Below are 14,646 nucleotides of genomic sequence, written 5' to 3'. Positions count from 1 at the left end.
AGAACTTATATAAATTACAAGCAATTGCTCAAATATTTGGCACTGATACAAGAGAGGCCACTTTAATTGTTTGCCCAAGGGATAAATAAAACCCCTGTGCGAATGGTGGTCGTTCAGCCCCAGCTGCAGTCTGGCAGGTGTAATTGGAGAAAGCGGGACAGACCTGTGTTTGAAAGCAAGGCCAAGTGTCTTGGGGAAGTTATAAAATGGTGGAGTGAGGCAGGTAGCACTTGCAGCTCACTCTCCTGCACTGCCCTGCTGTTTCTTTACCCATGAAAACACCAAAGGGTGTGAGGAGCAAAGGAATAAGTTCCTGCCACAAGACCCCTCATCTCCAGGCACTTGCCAGAAAATTTCATTGCCTGAGGAAAGTCCACTCACCAGCTCTACTCAGGCACAGCTTTGACTCTACAATGCTGCATAATTTCCTCAGAAATCATTTTAAGTATTGAGAGCATCAGCTGGCATAAGGAGCCTGGGTTACAGAGGGTATAGAAGAGCAAAGCTTGGCTGAGGCCACTCATGTGCATAAACAAAATGAAGTATGCACAAATGTGCATGCAGAGACCCACATGCACCTAAAGAGATGGGCTGTGGACAAGGCAGTGTGGCTCTGTGTGACACAGGGTGGCAGGAGGAGCTGGGTGCAATTCAGGGGTGACCTCTGGAGCATGCAAAGGGACAAGCCAGGAGTGAGTTATTCCTAATGGTTTGTCAGGCAAATCACTTCCCACACACCATTCCCGTGATAGCAGATGCCCCATATCTTAAAGGAAAATTCCTTGAGAAAAGTTTCAAAAGAGTTTTACTGCAATAGGTCTGTGTGTGCCTCTCCCTGAGTATGCCACTTCCTCAGCACGCACAATCCAGCCATACATATGTTAGCAGGGAGAAATGAAAATAAATTAGAGATTTTAAAAGTCTCTAAAAACTAATAATAGTTTAGTTAATATAGTTAATAATAGTTTAGTTAATAAAGTTAATAGTCTCTATTAACTTTGGTGCACACAAATCATTGCCCTTGGAGAACACCCAGATTTGGGCTGGTGATGCTGCAGCCAGGCCCTCTGCCCTGTGTTCAGGTTTGCCAGAGGGAGGATGAGCCCTGCCAAGTTTTCTGCTGCTGTGTGGGTGGTCCCCACTGGCCAGGCACACCTGCCCTTCCAAAACTGCTTGGGCAGGCTGAAATCTGCACCTCCATTTCATATCTCCCAGAGGTTTAGACTGGGGCAGATCTGGGGCACAGGCCCATCCCTCTGTCCTCCCCTCTGAAGCCGAGCCTTGGGGACTGAGGCACACCTGGCACAGGCTGCTCTTTTCATTGGGAACACGCTGTGGGAACACAGAACTGAGGGAGCAAACTGAGCCCTGAGCGTTTGCAACCTGAGGTGCCAGAAACAGTGCCCAGCTTTAAAGCCAAAGAGATCCCCCATGCCCCGATGGCTCATCTCAAAACCAGACAGCCCTCGGCCCCCTCTTCTTCCGGACTAGCCCCCATTAACCACTGTTGGCCGCCAGACAAAATGGCTAGCTCTTGCCTAAGAAAAATAATGTGGGAGCACTCAAATAACCTTGTACTGAAGCATCAGCTTGTTAATGCACTGGTAAGTCATGCCAGCGCTGTACAATTCCTGAGGGTGAATTAGGTCACAGTGACCTCCAGAGAAACCACCAGGCTGCACCGCCGCGTGCTGCATTATGGGTAACGATCTGCTAATTGCCAGGAGGCGCTTGGGCCGCTCCCCAACGCCAACAGGAAGGAAACCTGCCTGCAGGCACCGCACCGACTCCATATGCTGGGGACATCGCTCCTAATGACGAGAATGAACCCATTTATAGAACATGAACCGGGCAGGAGGACCGGCACTGCATGCTAATGCTGCCCAGGCGGTGCCGCTCCCCGGGGCTGCTGCCGGAGACCCCCAGCGAAAGCCCTGCGTGGACAGGGGCTGGCCTTGCATTTGGATGCGCAGTGGAGTGCGGGTGAGGTAGATGGAGATGAAAACGCAGGAATGGGAGAAAGACTGCTTATCCAGGCAAGATGAATCACCACAACCTGCAAAGCCAACATCCCCTTTGCCCCGGGGACATTTTCGTTACCCTTCAACAAACTGCAGTGGAAAAAAACCTCCGGCACAGCTCCGACCTCGTCGCTATGCACTGCAGGCTCCCCAGCCAGGCCAGCTCACACACCGCAGAGCTTTCAATCAACTGGCAGGCTCACTAAACCCTTTCAAATTGAGCAACCAAGCAAAAATACTTGGTCATAAACACTAAAAATAGGAATGGAGGATTGGGTTTTGTTTTGCTTTTTAACTTGGTGAAGCCAGCTCTTCCTAGTGCATTAAATCCACCTCCCTGGCAGCCCATTTAGAACATCTCCTCCCCCCTGGGAGAGCCAAAATCCCCAGCTGTAATGAGAGGAGTCGGGTGGTATTTAAAATGCTAGGGAAATGGCAGCCTGAATAGCCTTCTGCAAGCACAGTGCCTTTGTTAAATCCCCCATAAAATAAGATATCAGCGCTTCCCCTCCTCCCCTCTCTATAACATGAACGAGGACTCCGCTACCTGCTTGAACCCACATTTGCTGTCCAAATACCTGGTCCCTGCCCAGTAGCTCTCGTGTTAAACTGCCCTGCTAACACAGCCACAGATGGCAGCACGCCTGCAGGGCTGCCCGGCAATGCCCAGAGCTGCTCATGGTATCAAGGCAGCGTTTGAAAAGATTCCTGAGCCAGTGGCAGCAGTAGATGAGACATGTCATTGCCCCAGAGCACTCCCAACAGGGGCTCCTCCGCTGGGATTAAGCAGGAGAGAGTGATAAAGGTGACGTACCATGACAAGGACACCTCTTCACTAAAACCAGGCCATGCTCACCCAGTCAGTTCAGAGAGCACCAAGACAACCCCACTGCACCAGGATGGTGCTCCTCAAGCACCAAGGACTGTGGGGAGAACTCCAGCGGTGATTTCACCCATGAGTCACAGAACAGACATCTCATAAACACACTTGGAAACTTGGAAACAGGTCAAGCTGATTAATTTGGGGAAAGGGGAAAAGGAGACAGTATTACTAATCTCTGGACTAACTTTCTAGAAAGATTAAGGAATGACTCTAGAGTAATTCCCTGCCAGCAGGTTTCCAGAAATTTCAAATCAAATGGCAAACTCCAGAGAAATTGTTTAAATTTTGATATTAAAGAAACTTAACTATGCAGAACTTAACCATGCCATTGCATAGACAGTGACCTCATTGCTCTTGCATGAGGTAACCACATAACATCTAGGTAAAGATATTCAGCACATGATGGGTAAATGACTGATGATTGATGTGTACATACTGAAAATGCAAGAGGCCTGTCTTTCTCACAGAAGCATAATTCACACTGTTGTTAATGTGACTGTATATTCAGACATAAGTAGAACTGCCTCACTCAACACAAACAAGACCAATTTGGACCAAGGTACTTCAGTCTCTTGTTGAGTTAAGGAATCCCTTTCAGCTGCCAAACAGGCAGTGATCCCCATGCACACTCTCCATTGTTTGTAATGCAGTGCCAGAAGCTGAAAAACACTGATTTTTTTCCCTTCTCTGTAAGTGAAAACCCCTGTTTGGTTGGGAATTTTAAAGTGTCAATAGAGATTTCATCAACAAGACAGCCAGTTTTTCCTTCCCCACCAAACTCCCAGCAACATCAATATCTAGAGGGAAGTAAGTGCTATAAGCACATGCTGAACAGCATCAGTATGAGCAGGGTAGGAGGGAGTGAAATGTCTTTGTTTACTCTCTAAAAAATGCAGCTTCAAGGTGATCTAAACATCTGAGTGAAGGAGTGAATTTGAACAAAGGAGTTTCAGTCAAAAGTAAGTGGGAGGGAAGAAAGGATTAAGAGGTGGCAGGGCAAAAAACTGATTTTCAGAAAGGTTGAGACATTTTGTACCAGTGTCTCACAAATAAGAAGCTGGACTTTCATTTTGGAGCAGTACCTTGCTTCAAAAGAACTCAAGGGAATTGTTTTTAAGAAAGAGAAAAAATAGTTGCAAATTAAATGTTTCATTCAAGCCTGTGCACAGTTGGCAATAGGAAAGGGACATTTCATTGAGGAGAGATTGTGTTTCATTTTGAATCAAACCAAAATCTTTTATCCTCACCATGGTATTTTTCAGTTCACTTGTTTCAATGGCTTTTTTGAGTAAATGTCCAACAAAATGCTGACACAGATTAAAAAAGTTGGTTTGTATTTTTTTTTCCAGTGGAAGACCACGTGATTAAAATCCATGATCTCTTTTCTTAGAGCTCACCAGACCTTTGAGCCCAGATTAGTTAAGTCAAAGCCCTGGCCATTCCTTAACCTGTAACAAGTGAGTAGTGCTGCTTTAACCTACACAACCAATAACTCACAGCAGCTAAATACCTTGTCAGACCAAACAAGAAATCAGGTAGTTCCATGGCACTGGACACTAATGTCCCTCATTAAGCAGTTCATTAGTCTCGCTATTTTTCAACACCAAAGGTATAATTTAACAAAGCCTATACAAAAGTAGAATATTATTGTATTTAATTAAAGAAATTATCTTCTGCAGTACTACAACAATCTCTGACTCTTCTGACCCTGCTTTTAACTGGCTGCTCCATTGGCCAGCAGGTCTGTTGCTCAGTGCTCAGTTAATGGCCAGGAATCTGGGAAATCCTCTCCTATGGGTTGGTTTGACCAAGCTCTGGGTATCCCAAATCCTTTCACTTTAAACAGTTGCTGAGGGTGTTCATCACCTGCAATGTTCACTTGTTAGGTGGGATCTCACCAGCCACAAGATGCCTGGCAATTCTCAGTGATAGCTACACTGAGCCTAATGGGGACTAATTCTTCTTCACATATTGCCAGACCTGTAAATATGTAAATAGCCACAGAGGAATATAATGGCTGTGGATGTCCTTAGGAAATTTATCTCTGTTCTTTCAGCTCACTAAGTACTTGTAAAATCTCGCCCTTAATGGAGGTCAGGAAACAGTCCTTGGAGAGGAAGTTAATGAAGAGGCTGCAAGGGAAATGAAGTTCCCTAAGCCAGGGAAAGTTCTTTTCTCCAGATGAAGGAATACACAATTCTGGACCATCTGCATGCTTGAACATTACAACAGCAAATTCAATTCAGAGAGAGTCTGTGGACAGTTAAAAACCTATCCTAAGCCTCTAGACTGATCGATGCATTCAGAGACACAGTCAATATAGAAAGATCTGAGAAGTCCTGGAACCTTCTCTTTAAGAATCCAAAGTCCAGATATTCCAGCAAAGGATGAGACTTCTGACCCAGAATTCACTGTATTGTTAAACAAGTTGTTGAGCCCAGGGAAAGGGCTGAAAGACTTTAGTGTTGTTTAACATATTTAAGCCACTCCCAGCAGAGCACTGATATGAAGCAGCTATGATGTGTACCAACAGGGAAAATTAATTTTTCCAACATTGACTTAAAACCATTCCATGCAAACTCTACTGCACAAACTGCTACATGAATTTGAAACCTATGTCACACTGGTTAACACTAAAATAAAAATACCCCTTTGGTGACAGGATGGCTTTCCACTATTTCCCATCCAATGACTTCCTCTCACCTCGGGGAGTTTGCCTCAATACTGATTCCTGAAATCATCACGTGAAGAATTTAATGGCTGTTGGCTACGGAAAGAAATAAAAAATAGCAAGCTAAGTCTGCAGTGATGTTTGACAAAACTATCTCCAGTATTACTTAAAATCTCTATTTTGTTTCAAAAAAGGGAGGCTGTATTGAAAAATTTGGTCATCTTCATACACTACTTGCAGTCCCCAATGAAGTTACTGACAAAAGGACACTTAACAGCAAAGACTGAAGAAATTTAATAGGAAGAGGCTTCAGTCCAAATAAAAGATTACTCTTAATACCTATGCAAACATAGATATAAACTAGGTATTACTGACAACTGGTTATAGGAGATGACCAGCACTGAGAAATTAAACCCTACTCCAAAAAATCCCAAACCACTCAATTTCAAGACATTGAAGGGGGGCTGTGTCTGTTCCTACTCAAGAGGTACCATCTATCAGCTGAGTTGCAAAAGAAAAAAAAAAAGAAAGGTACCTTCTGCAAGCTCCCTCAGGTAGGAAGCAGAAGTTCCAAAAGCTTTAGCCCACTGGCCAGCTTCGGTGTTTAAATCATGTTCCCTTTTCCTTAGCAGTGCCACGGTTGGCTTGTACATAATTTAAAGTTACCACAGCTGCCTCAGACAAAATTAAGCAAACCTGTTTCTAATTATGGATGGCATTATCAGCCACAACACCATGCTCCAGAAATCTGTGCTTTCATGAAGGTAAATGCCATCCTTCTCCCACCATGGTTCACCCCCCATGGAATCATGCAGAGTTACAAGCTGCAAAGACAAAACATCATGAAATGACAGCTGTGATAGTAGAAGTTTCTAACAGGCACTGCAAGAACATTTGTTGAAACAGCAGACAATGTAGTTAGGTCTTCAAAATATTCTGGTGAGGTGCCACAGATGGATGGCTCTCATATTATGTCATTAAAATCAAAGTTAGGGCTTAACTATGGCAAATGTCCAGCTTTAGTGCAGCAAACAATACAATCTTTATACAACAATTTCCAAGGGATAATAGAGGTCTTAAAAACATCGAGTCACAATTTGGACACACCCAGCCCAGTAGTCATTGCTTATGTGCTCTGCTATGCATGCCTGATGTAGTTGAGGTCTTACTCATCCACCTTCAACACCGGGGATGGGATGGGGTACAGAGAAGTCTGTGCCATTGCTAATGAGAATTAAAAGCTTGGGTTTAGAAAGAAAGTGTTATGGGTTTTCTTTATCATCTATAAGCTGATGGATTTAAATACAAGTAGGGTTTACAAATCCAAGATGCAAATTTAATCAGATTTTCTTTTTTCTGATTGTAGGCAAAAATTTGGAATAAATCTTAAACCAGTCCAATATTCTAGTTCAGGCCAAAGCAAATTAGCTGATGCTGTTTTCAGTCCACCCAGAGAAAACAGGGTTCCAGCCTTCAGACTTGCCAGCCTTCAGCTCAATCTCAGTCCAGGGAAATACAGCTTTGGGGGCACCCATTGACTGCTGCAGTGCTGAAAGCATTTTTAGTCCCTCCTGCTGCCATCCTTCACTCTCACTGGCAAGAGCCATTCTCCAAACAAGAAAATAAGATCTATTTATGTCAGCATAAACCTGTCCCTGGGCTTATCTGTTCAGATTCTGTTTCTCCAAAACTAAATTTTTTCTTTAACATTTCTAATTCCAGACCTGTGACTTTAAAAAAAAATATAGAAAGAAAAAGAGAAAAGAAAATAAAAAGGCACAAAAGTATTCAAATTAATAAGACTTATGTGGAGACATTGCTTGGACTCTGACAGCTTATAACAACAGCTCTGCTGTGGTGGGAAGGATCCTATTCATCTCAACCAGGTGTTGACAGACATCCATAAAGGCCAATTTCAACATGCATGTTCACTCCTGGTTACCTTAGCAAAAATGTCTGACTCTGCACTGTGCATCATCACACTGAGGACAATGAAAATGGCAATGGATGTTAAATGGCAGATGACCTAGTGCACTGGTGCCACAAGCAGTTTCCTTCCTTCCTCCCTCCCAGTAGTTAAATATCTGCCACAAAGACACAGTCTGTCACACAGATGTTAAGAATCAGACAGGGAGGAGCCCATCTGTAAAACAGAGTTTTATAAAAAATAAAACATTAGGGAAGAGGTCACACACAGAGTTTCCTAAAAAGATAGCATCAAATCTAAAACAGTATTTCCTCATTGTCTTTTCATTCTGAACAGCCATATCATTAATCTAATACATGTAAGGGGAAAGGGAAGGTTCATGCCAGCACTGTGAAATGCAAAGGGCATCACAGCTTCCAGTTACTCCAGTGGCTGGATGGAAACTGGCACAGGTAGGGGCAAGACTCCTTAAGGCAATGTCACTAAAATCTATGCAAACAGCTGTCATATAGCTTAGACTCCACCTTTGACTCCAGACTACCTTAATGCAATTCTACTAATCTCATAAAGAAGGCTACTAAAATACAAACACATTTAGGAAGATCCTCTAATATCACCAAAGGATAGAAAACACTCTTATAATGAGCCCTATACAGAAACACTTTTTTATTTCCTGCCTACCTTCTCTATAGCAAGCAACAGGACCATTTTCTGCAGTCCAATGAATGTAGAAGAGAAAGTAAAAGAGAAAAATTAAGATAATTCTTGGTTAATGCCATGGTTCATTAGGAAGTACAAAACAAAATCCGGGGACAAAAGTCATAATTTACAAAATGGAAAAGGGAAACAAAATCAATAGAGGAGGAAGTTTTATTTTGAGCTTCAAAGAGAGTATTATAAACAATGGAGAACTTAGAAAAGTAAATGTACATATATGTTACTCAACAATGTCTTTTTAAAAGAAGATTATTTGCACTAAAAAAAGACGTTGTGGAATTGCTTTGGGGAAGTAATATTTACAGAGGAATATACAGTAGGGTGCTAGAAGCAGAACTTTTATTTGGAAGAAATATTACACAAACTTAACACAGACCCTACAGTTTTCAAATCTTCATTACAGTTGTGCGTCTTATATTTTGATGAAAATTTTTTTTTTTCTCTAGAGGCAGTTCCCCACTGCATGTTTAGAAATCAACAACATGAGCAAAGCAAACCCATCCTGCTAAAGAGCCCAATTAGGACACAAATTGTCATTTAATTCAGTTTGAGCAGGACTACCTTACATGGTTATTTTTGACTTTATGTTTTAATCTGGGAAGAAGTGGGAAAAGGGAGAGGGAGAAGACTAAAAAATCTGCTGCTACTGATACATGGAAACCTCTCAATGAGGTGAGTTTGTGTTCTAGATGTGCAGGAAACACAAAACAGTATCAGGTTTTCTGTCAGCTTCACCTAGTCAACATGCATTTTTGTGGACATAGTTTTTCCATTCTGAAAGACAACATAAGCCACATTATATTTCTGTCTGCCTAAACCCTGAGGGTCAATCCCAATAACTGTTGGTGTGCTTTGCCCTCGGTTTGCTTCTCCTCTGTAGCAGGGGTGCAAGACAGAGCCAAGTCCATTCCTCTTCTCCTAGGACACAAGGCTATCCTGCATCTCTCCTAGACCTCGTCACACAAGACAATGAGCAGACCTGTGCTATCCACTGCATGTAGATCTGGCCAACAAAACCCTCCTTTTCCACTGGGACAATGCCTAATGATTCAGAAGTTGGGATGTGACCATCCCTCCCTGCTGCCTCACAGGACAACTTAGGATTGCAGCTGTGGGAACTCGTATTTTTCTCCTGCATGGTAACCCCTGTTGCTTATTGCAGATGTGTGGTTGCACCTGTATGCTTTTCAAAGTCCACTACCAGTTCAGAAAAGGCTGAAATACACAAGTTTTCTACATATGACATCATTCTTGACACCTAGATCCATGCCAAGGGCACCTAACATTTAGATACTTCCCTTACAACCAACTCAAAATCAGCTGTGGAATTACCAAAGCAAAAAATAATACAAAAATGATCAGAGTTGTTTTCAATTCTCAAAGCCCTCTTTCAGCAGAAGTATTTCACAGAGTTGCTCAAGAGCAAACCTCTTTTGCCATGCAGAAGACACAGATCAATCCTACTGGGAGGACAGTCCTTTGAAATGGACACAAAATCTGGTAACAAAGAAATTCAACCACTGAGCCTGGTCTTTGCTACTCCAACAGTTTTTGTGCCTAACACAGTACAGCAAAGTAGATTTTAAGCATCTAACAGGATAATATTATTAAAAAGAAAATAAATCAGAACAATCTTCACTTACCACATCCAATTTTCAAAAAACAAAGATACCCAGCACATGTATGAATGGCTTCTTTAAAGTAAGAGAGAGAGCAGAGTTGACCTTTATTTTCATTATTTTAAAAAAGTTTTTTCCTTAAAGTAAATATTCAGTCTTTATTTTACAGTAAGTGCTTTTTAAAATTTCATGTCTTCACAAAATTGCATTTAAAATTTGAAGTAAAATGTATTTCAAACAAAAATACTGTGCAACTTCAGCACTTCTTTCTTAAATATCGAAATAAATAAAATAGTTGTCTTTTTCAGTTTGTTTGTTTTTCAGTCAGTTCTACTGTAGATCAATTCCAGTCTGACCTGGGTTTATACACACACTTAAAAGAAAGTGAAATCAAGACTTCAAAAAACTTCTTTGTATTGCACCAGCTTAGGGCATCCCCAGAACTTCTCTCAACAGTTGGCAGCCAACTTCCCACAGTCCAGACTCCTGTGCCAGATGGAACTCAGGTACAGACGACTCAGGGCAAGGAAAGAAGTATCAAAGCATCCTGGCTTCTCTCGGTCTTCTTCTGAAATGTTTTGCTTGAAGGCTGCTGGAATCCACGAGGGCAGGGCTGACTGCAGAGGAAAAGGCAATACAAAGTAAAACTAAACAAACTCAAGCAGACAAAAAAAAAAAGCACATGTTCAGAAAAAAAAAACCAGAAACAGCACAAACCAAGCTTCCAACATTGCTTGAATTCTCGTTCCTTGAAAGTATAGCTCAACAGACTCAGTTTCAACTGACTGTGGAAGCCATAAATGAACACAAAGCAAACAAATAGGATAAGAAAAAGCATATTGACAAGAAAGGCACTGCACACTGTCAATCTTTCTTCTCAGGAACATTATTAAATAACCTTCATCATTCAGCTTAGAGAGCTGTGTCTTCAGTAGAGGTTAAGACCTTTGCTTATGAAATCCTGCCCTAATTACCTTCCTCTTTTACTAATTATTTGTAGGGAGCCACAAGCATATACAGCATGGCACAAAAGACATTTTCAGGAGTCTAAACAATACACATGGGGTGACAGTAATGCAATAACTTCTGGAAAGAATGAAAGATTGTATTTTTCATTGCATTTATTCCATGAATTGACTAAGTTACATACTGCTAAGATCCTGAGCAGGATTAGATAGCAAATAAAATCATCTCTATTTTCACAAAATTCAAGTGCCTCTTCCCATATCTTCCCACATGTCTCATATCAGTTCTAGACTAAATGAAGGTCCAAAATCTTAGGAACTGCCAGACACCAAAAGAATAAGTCATAGATATGAACTGGCAGCATCTTCTTAGCAGAGCTATCAGGCCTGGAAACCCCAAGAGCTGGGTTTTGTCCTAAATGTTTTTGCCACTTTTCTTCTCTGAAATTGGCAACTTAGCATTTGTGGAAATACAGACAGGGACATCAAAATAGTTCTGACACAATTTCAGTATTGTATGGTATTTATACAGGTTGGGGTTTTTTTCAACACTGGTAGATATCTGGCAAAGAGAACAAAGATTGGTAGGGTTTATTGTAATGGCTCAGTCAGCAAAAACTCATCCCAGCTGAATTCCTGCACTCAGAAGTTTGTCAAAATAACCCTATGTGAGCATGAACTCATGCATGTGCCTCATACTTTTACTTATAGCTACAAATTTCATATAAATAAGAAAAAATAAAGATAATATGAAATGGGTGCTTATTGGAAACATCTACATATGTAGCAACACAAAACACACTGGGCATATTTTGCAGTTTTTATAATAAGATGACTCCCAGTGGGGTCAATACAATGTTTGCTTGAGGATTTGATTCACTAAAACTGCTTGCCATGGGGAAGAGGCAAATTGCACAAAGAGCCAGGCTTTGAAAGCTCCATAGTTTTATGGCATTTGAACTATTATTTTGGGGCCCATCTCAAAGTATCATTGCAAGAATTAACCAAAGAAAGGCAAAGTGGGCATGAGAGAACACAGTGGTGCCCCAGCACTGTCTGGACTCTGACTCTCTGGGTGCAGTTCTTGTTTTCTCCATGCACCAGCAGGCAGCAAACTGAGTCTCTGTCTTCAATCAAGAGCCTAAGTTGAGGTCTCTAACATGGCAAAATGGAACTCAAAATGAATAACTAATATAAAAGCTCAAAGGCAAAACAATGCGGGGAGGGGACTCTAATAACACATTCTGCTGAAACAAATGACCATCTCAGAGCTTGTCTACACCATACCAGCAAGCATATTAATAGAGAGGTTTCATTCAATAAAAGCAATAGCTAAGAAAGCCCAGTGGTAATCCTTCTGAAGTCAGTGGTAGAGTTCTCTCTGGCCCTTGTTTCATCAGCCTAGGCTCATCATTTATGACCTTACCACATATATATGATGTTATTTCAAGCACCATTACATATTCAATAAATAAAAATATAGCCCATAAAACTGGGGGGTGTCTGGGTGAAGGGAAGAGATGCAAAGTGAAGCAAGTTAGATTTCAGTTCCTCTTCCACCACATGCCCATTTCTCCTTTTACTTTTTAACTTCTATGCCAGAATCTTGTATTTGCTTTAAATTTTCTCAGTGTATATTATCATGCTTGAAATTTTATACTGTTTTCATGGAAGAGCTGAGGTCAGTCCCTGCTAAAATTTTCAAGTAATTAAATGCTTCAAAAGGGAATAGGCTACGGATCAGTGCCCACTCCTTGTAGCCTTTCTTCTCCCCTATCAGTTGCTTAAGCAACATGCCACTTCCTTCATTCTCCTGCACCCATCTGTGAATCAGAGTTAGCAGAGGATGACTCCAGAAACTATGTGTGTTTTCTGAGATCCTTTAGTATGGAGCAATGGAAAGGTGCCTGAGGAGACAGCTTACATTATTTAACATAGAAAAGTCTGCATTAAGGGCCTGAAATGAAACAACCCTTTGTTCACGTTTCACATTGGGTTTGTCTTATTTGGGTATGTGGTTTGTTTGGAACATGTGTTTCAGGATACTCTTTGGAAAGCCTTGTGCCAACCTTCCTGTAATAAGAAGGACATCTGGAAGATGAGAACTGGAGAACTGGGATAGCCAGGGTTGTAATTAGTTGAAGGACTACACCTTTGAAGAATTTATGAAGAACAGAAAGTTTCAATTGAATTGCTGAAATCACTGGGGAATAAAGAGCATCACAATTCATTCTGATTTCAAAGATAAATGTTTAATTACAAAACAGAATTCACATTGCAAACTTTTTTTATGCCTCCCTAGTTTTGTTTGGGACCTACGTGCCCTTTAAGATACAATTGACACTGTGCAGTTCTCTCATTTCTGAGTTGGTTATGCTAGTCTCAGAGTCCTTTCTTTTTTATTTTTTTTTTTTTAATTTCACTTATGAAACATCCTCCTATATGTTTTCTGCCTAATTAACATTGTCATCTTCCCCTCATGAGAGGGTCTTGCGCAGCAGCCCCTTTGCTTTGCTTTCATCTTCCTTCAGCTCAGGAACTACCAACCTTCTTTCCCTCTTCCCAGCCTTCACTCCAGCACTACATATCCTGAGAATATTTTATTTCCATATTATCACTCCATGCCATATTCACCATTAACTCTACTTTACAACCTAGCTTAAACAAGTACTCTTTTAGCTTCCAACTCTATGTCCTAATGTCCTCACTTAGATTAAAGCCTTCCTACAGTCAGCACCATACTGCTCATCCTGCTGGACTAAACTCATGTTGGTTATCTCAATCTCATAAGGCATCTTGAGAAATTAAAGAACTACTCTCACTACATAAAAATGAATTAATATTATCTTACTTGGTCTTTTAGGACTGTATTGAATGAGTGAGCATCCATATACACAGTAATGATATAAATAACTGTGAGGATATTTTCTATGCTATCTGTAATATATGTCAGCCTGCAATTTTTATACACTTCATGAGCTGTTGTGACTTCTTTCTGAGGGTACTGTGCTACCCAGTTGTCACAAAGAGGGGTGGTTTAGTTGCAAAAGGATTAAGACTGTATGTATTGTTATAGTAACTGCATTTGTGAAACTAATTCAAGACTTAATGAATTATGGGCATCTGATTATTGTTTGTATTCCAAAAGAGCCCACAATGCGTTAGGCATGGTTCACAAAAGACAATGTTAAGGACTCCACTTGGAAAAACTCCACTTAGAGTATGCCTGTTCTGCAGTTTATACAGTGATGGGAGTTCTTCTGAAAGATGTACTTGGGTAGGTTGCAGCTACCTAATTCAGGTGCTGTAAGGACTGAGCTTTAGTAAATACAGCAGAGTAGCAAAACATTATCTATTTATCTTGCACTATTTCGGATGAAAAAAAGGACTGGTTGTGGAAGAAATCAATGTTTTTATCAGTTGAAGTACAGTTCTCATTGACAGCATTATGTCAAAATATAATTGATTTGACACTTGATTGATTACAATAAATCAGGAGCAACACAGAAAAGAATTATCAAAATGGGGAAACCTTAAAAAAGGCTCTTTCCTGGCAAGTGTGCATGGCTCTGGCCTTTGATGTACACATACAGAGGAATTTGTAATGTTTTCTAACAGCATCCTGAACGTGGATTATTAATGTAATCTAGACATCAGTTAGCTTATATTCTGGATTTATGCCTGTATACCTAAAAGCAGAATTTAGCCACTGCTCATTTCATGTCTAAAGAGAACAATAAAAAAATCAAGAGACTGAATTATTTCTCTTTTTTCTACAAGGTTGGAAGGTGGAGGAGGGAGTTGAAATTGCTCTCACAGACAGACTACCCTAGCAAAGAAGCA

The 14,646-nt window shown here is 41.0% G+C and overlaps 1 protein-coding gene across 6 annotated transcripts in view; it reads right to left on the bottom strand.

Moving 5' to 3' along the window:
- The window catches only part of DPF3 (double PHD fingers 3), a 167,800-nt gene that overhangs the window by 21,891 nt on the left and 131,263 nt on the right, over positions 1-14,646 (bottom strand). For 2 of the 6 annotated variants that reach the window (XR_010028091.1, XR_010028093.1), the window contains one exon: positions 8,355-10,455. The exons of 3 other annotated variants lie outside the window; for them this stretch is intronic. The gene's annotated coding sequence lies outside the window, so the exon portion shown is untranslated. Of the gene's footprint in view, positions 1-8,354; positions 10,456-14,646 lie in introns of those variants that run through there. One more of the 6 variants, XR_010028092.1, reaches the window with a different exon arrangement.

The sequence above is a fragment of the Melospiza melodia genome, chromosome 6 (genome assembly GCF_035770615.1).
Source record: "Melospiza melodia melodia isolate bMelMel2 chromosome 6, bMelMel2.pri, whole genome shotgun sequence".
Lineage (NCBI taxonomy): Eukaryota > Metazoa > Chordata > Aves > Passeriformes > Passerellidae > Melospiza > Melospiza melodia.
Note: the sequence above shows the minus strand (reverse complement) of the source record. Positions and strands in the feature narration are given on the sequence as shown.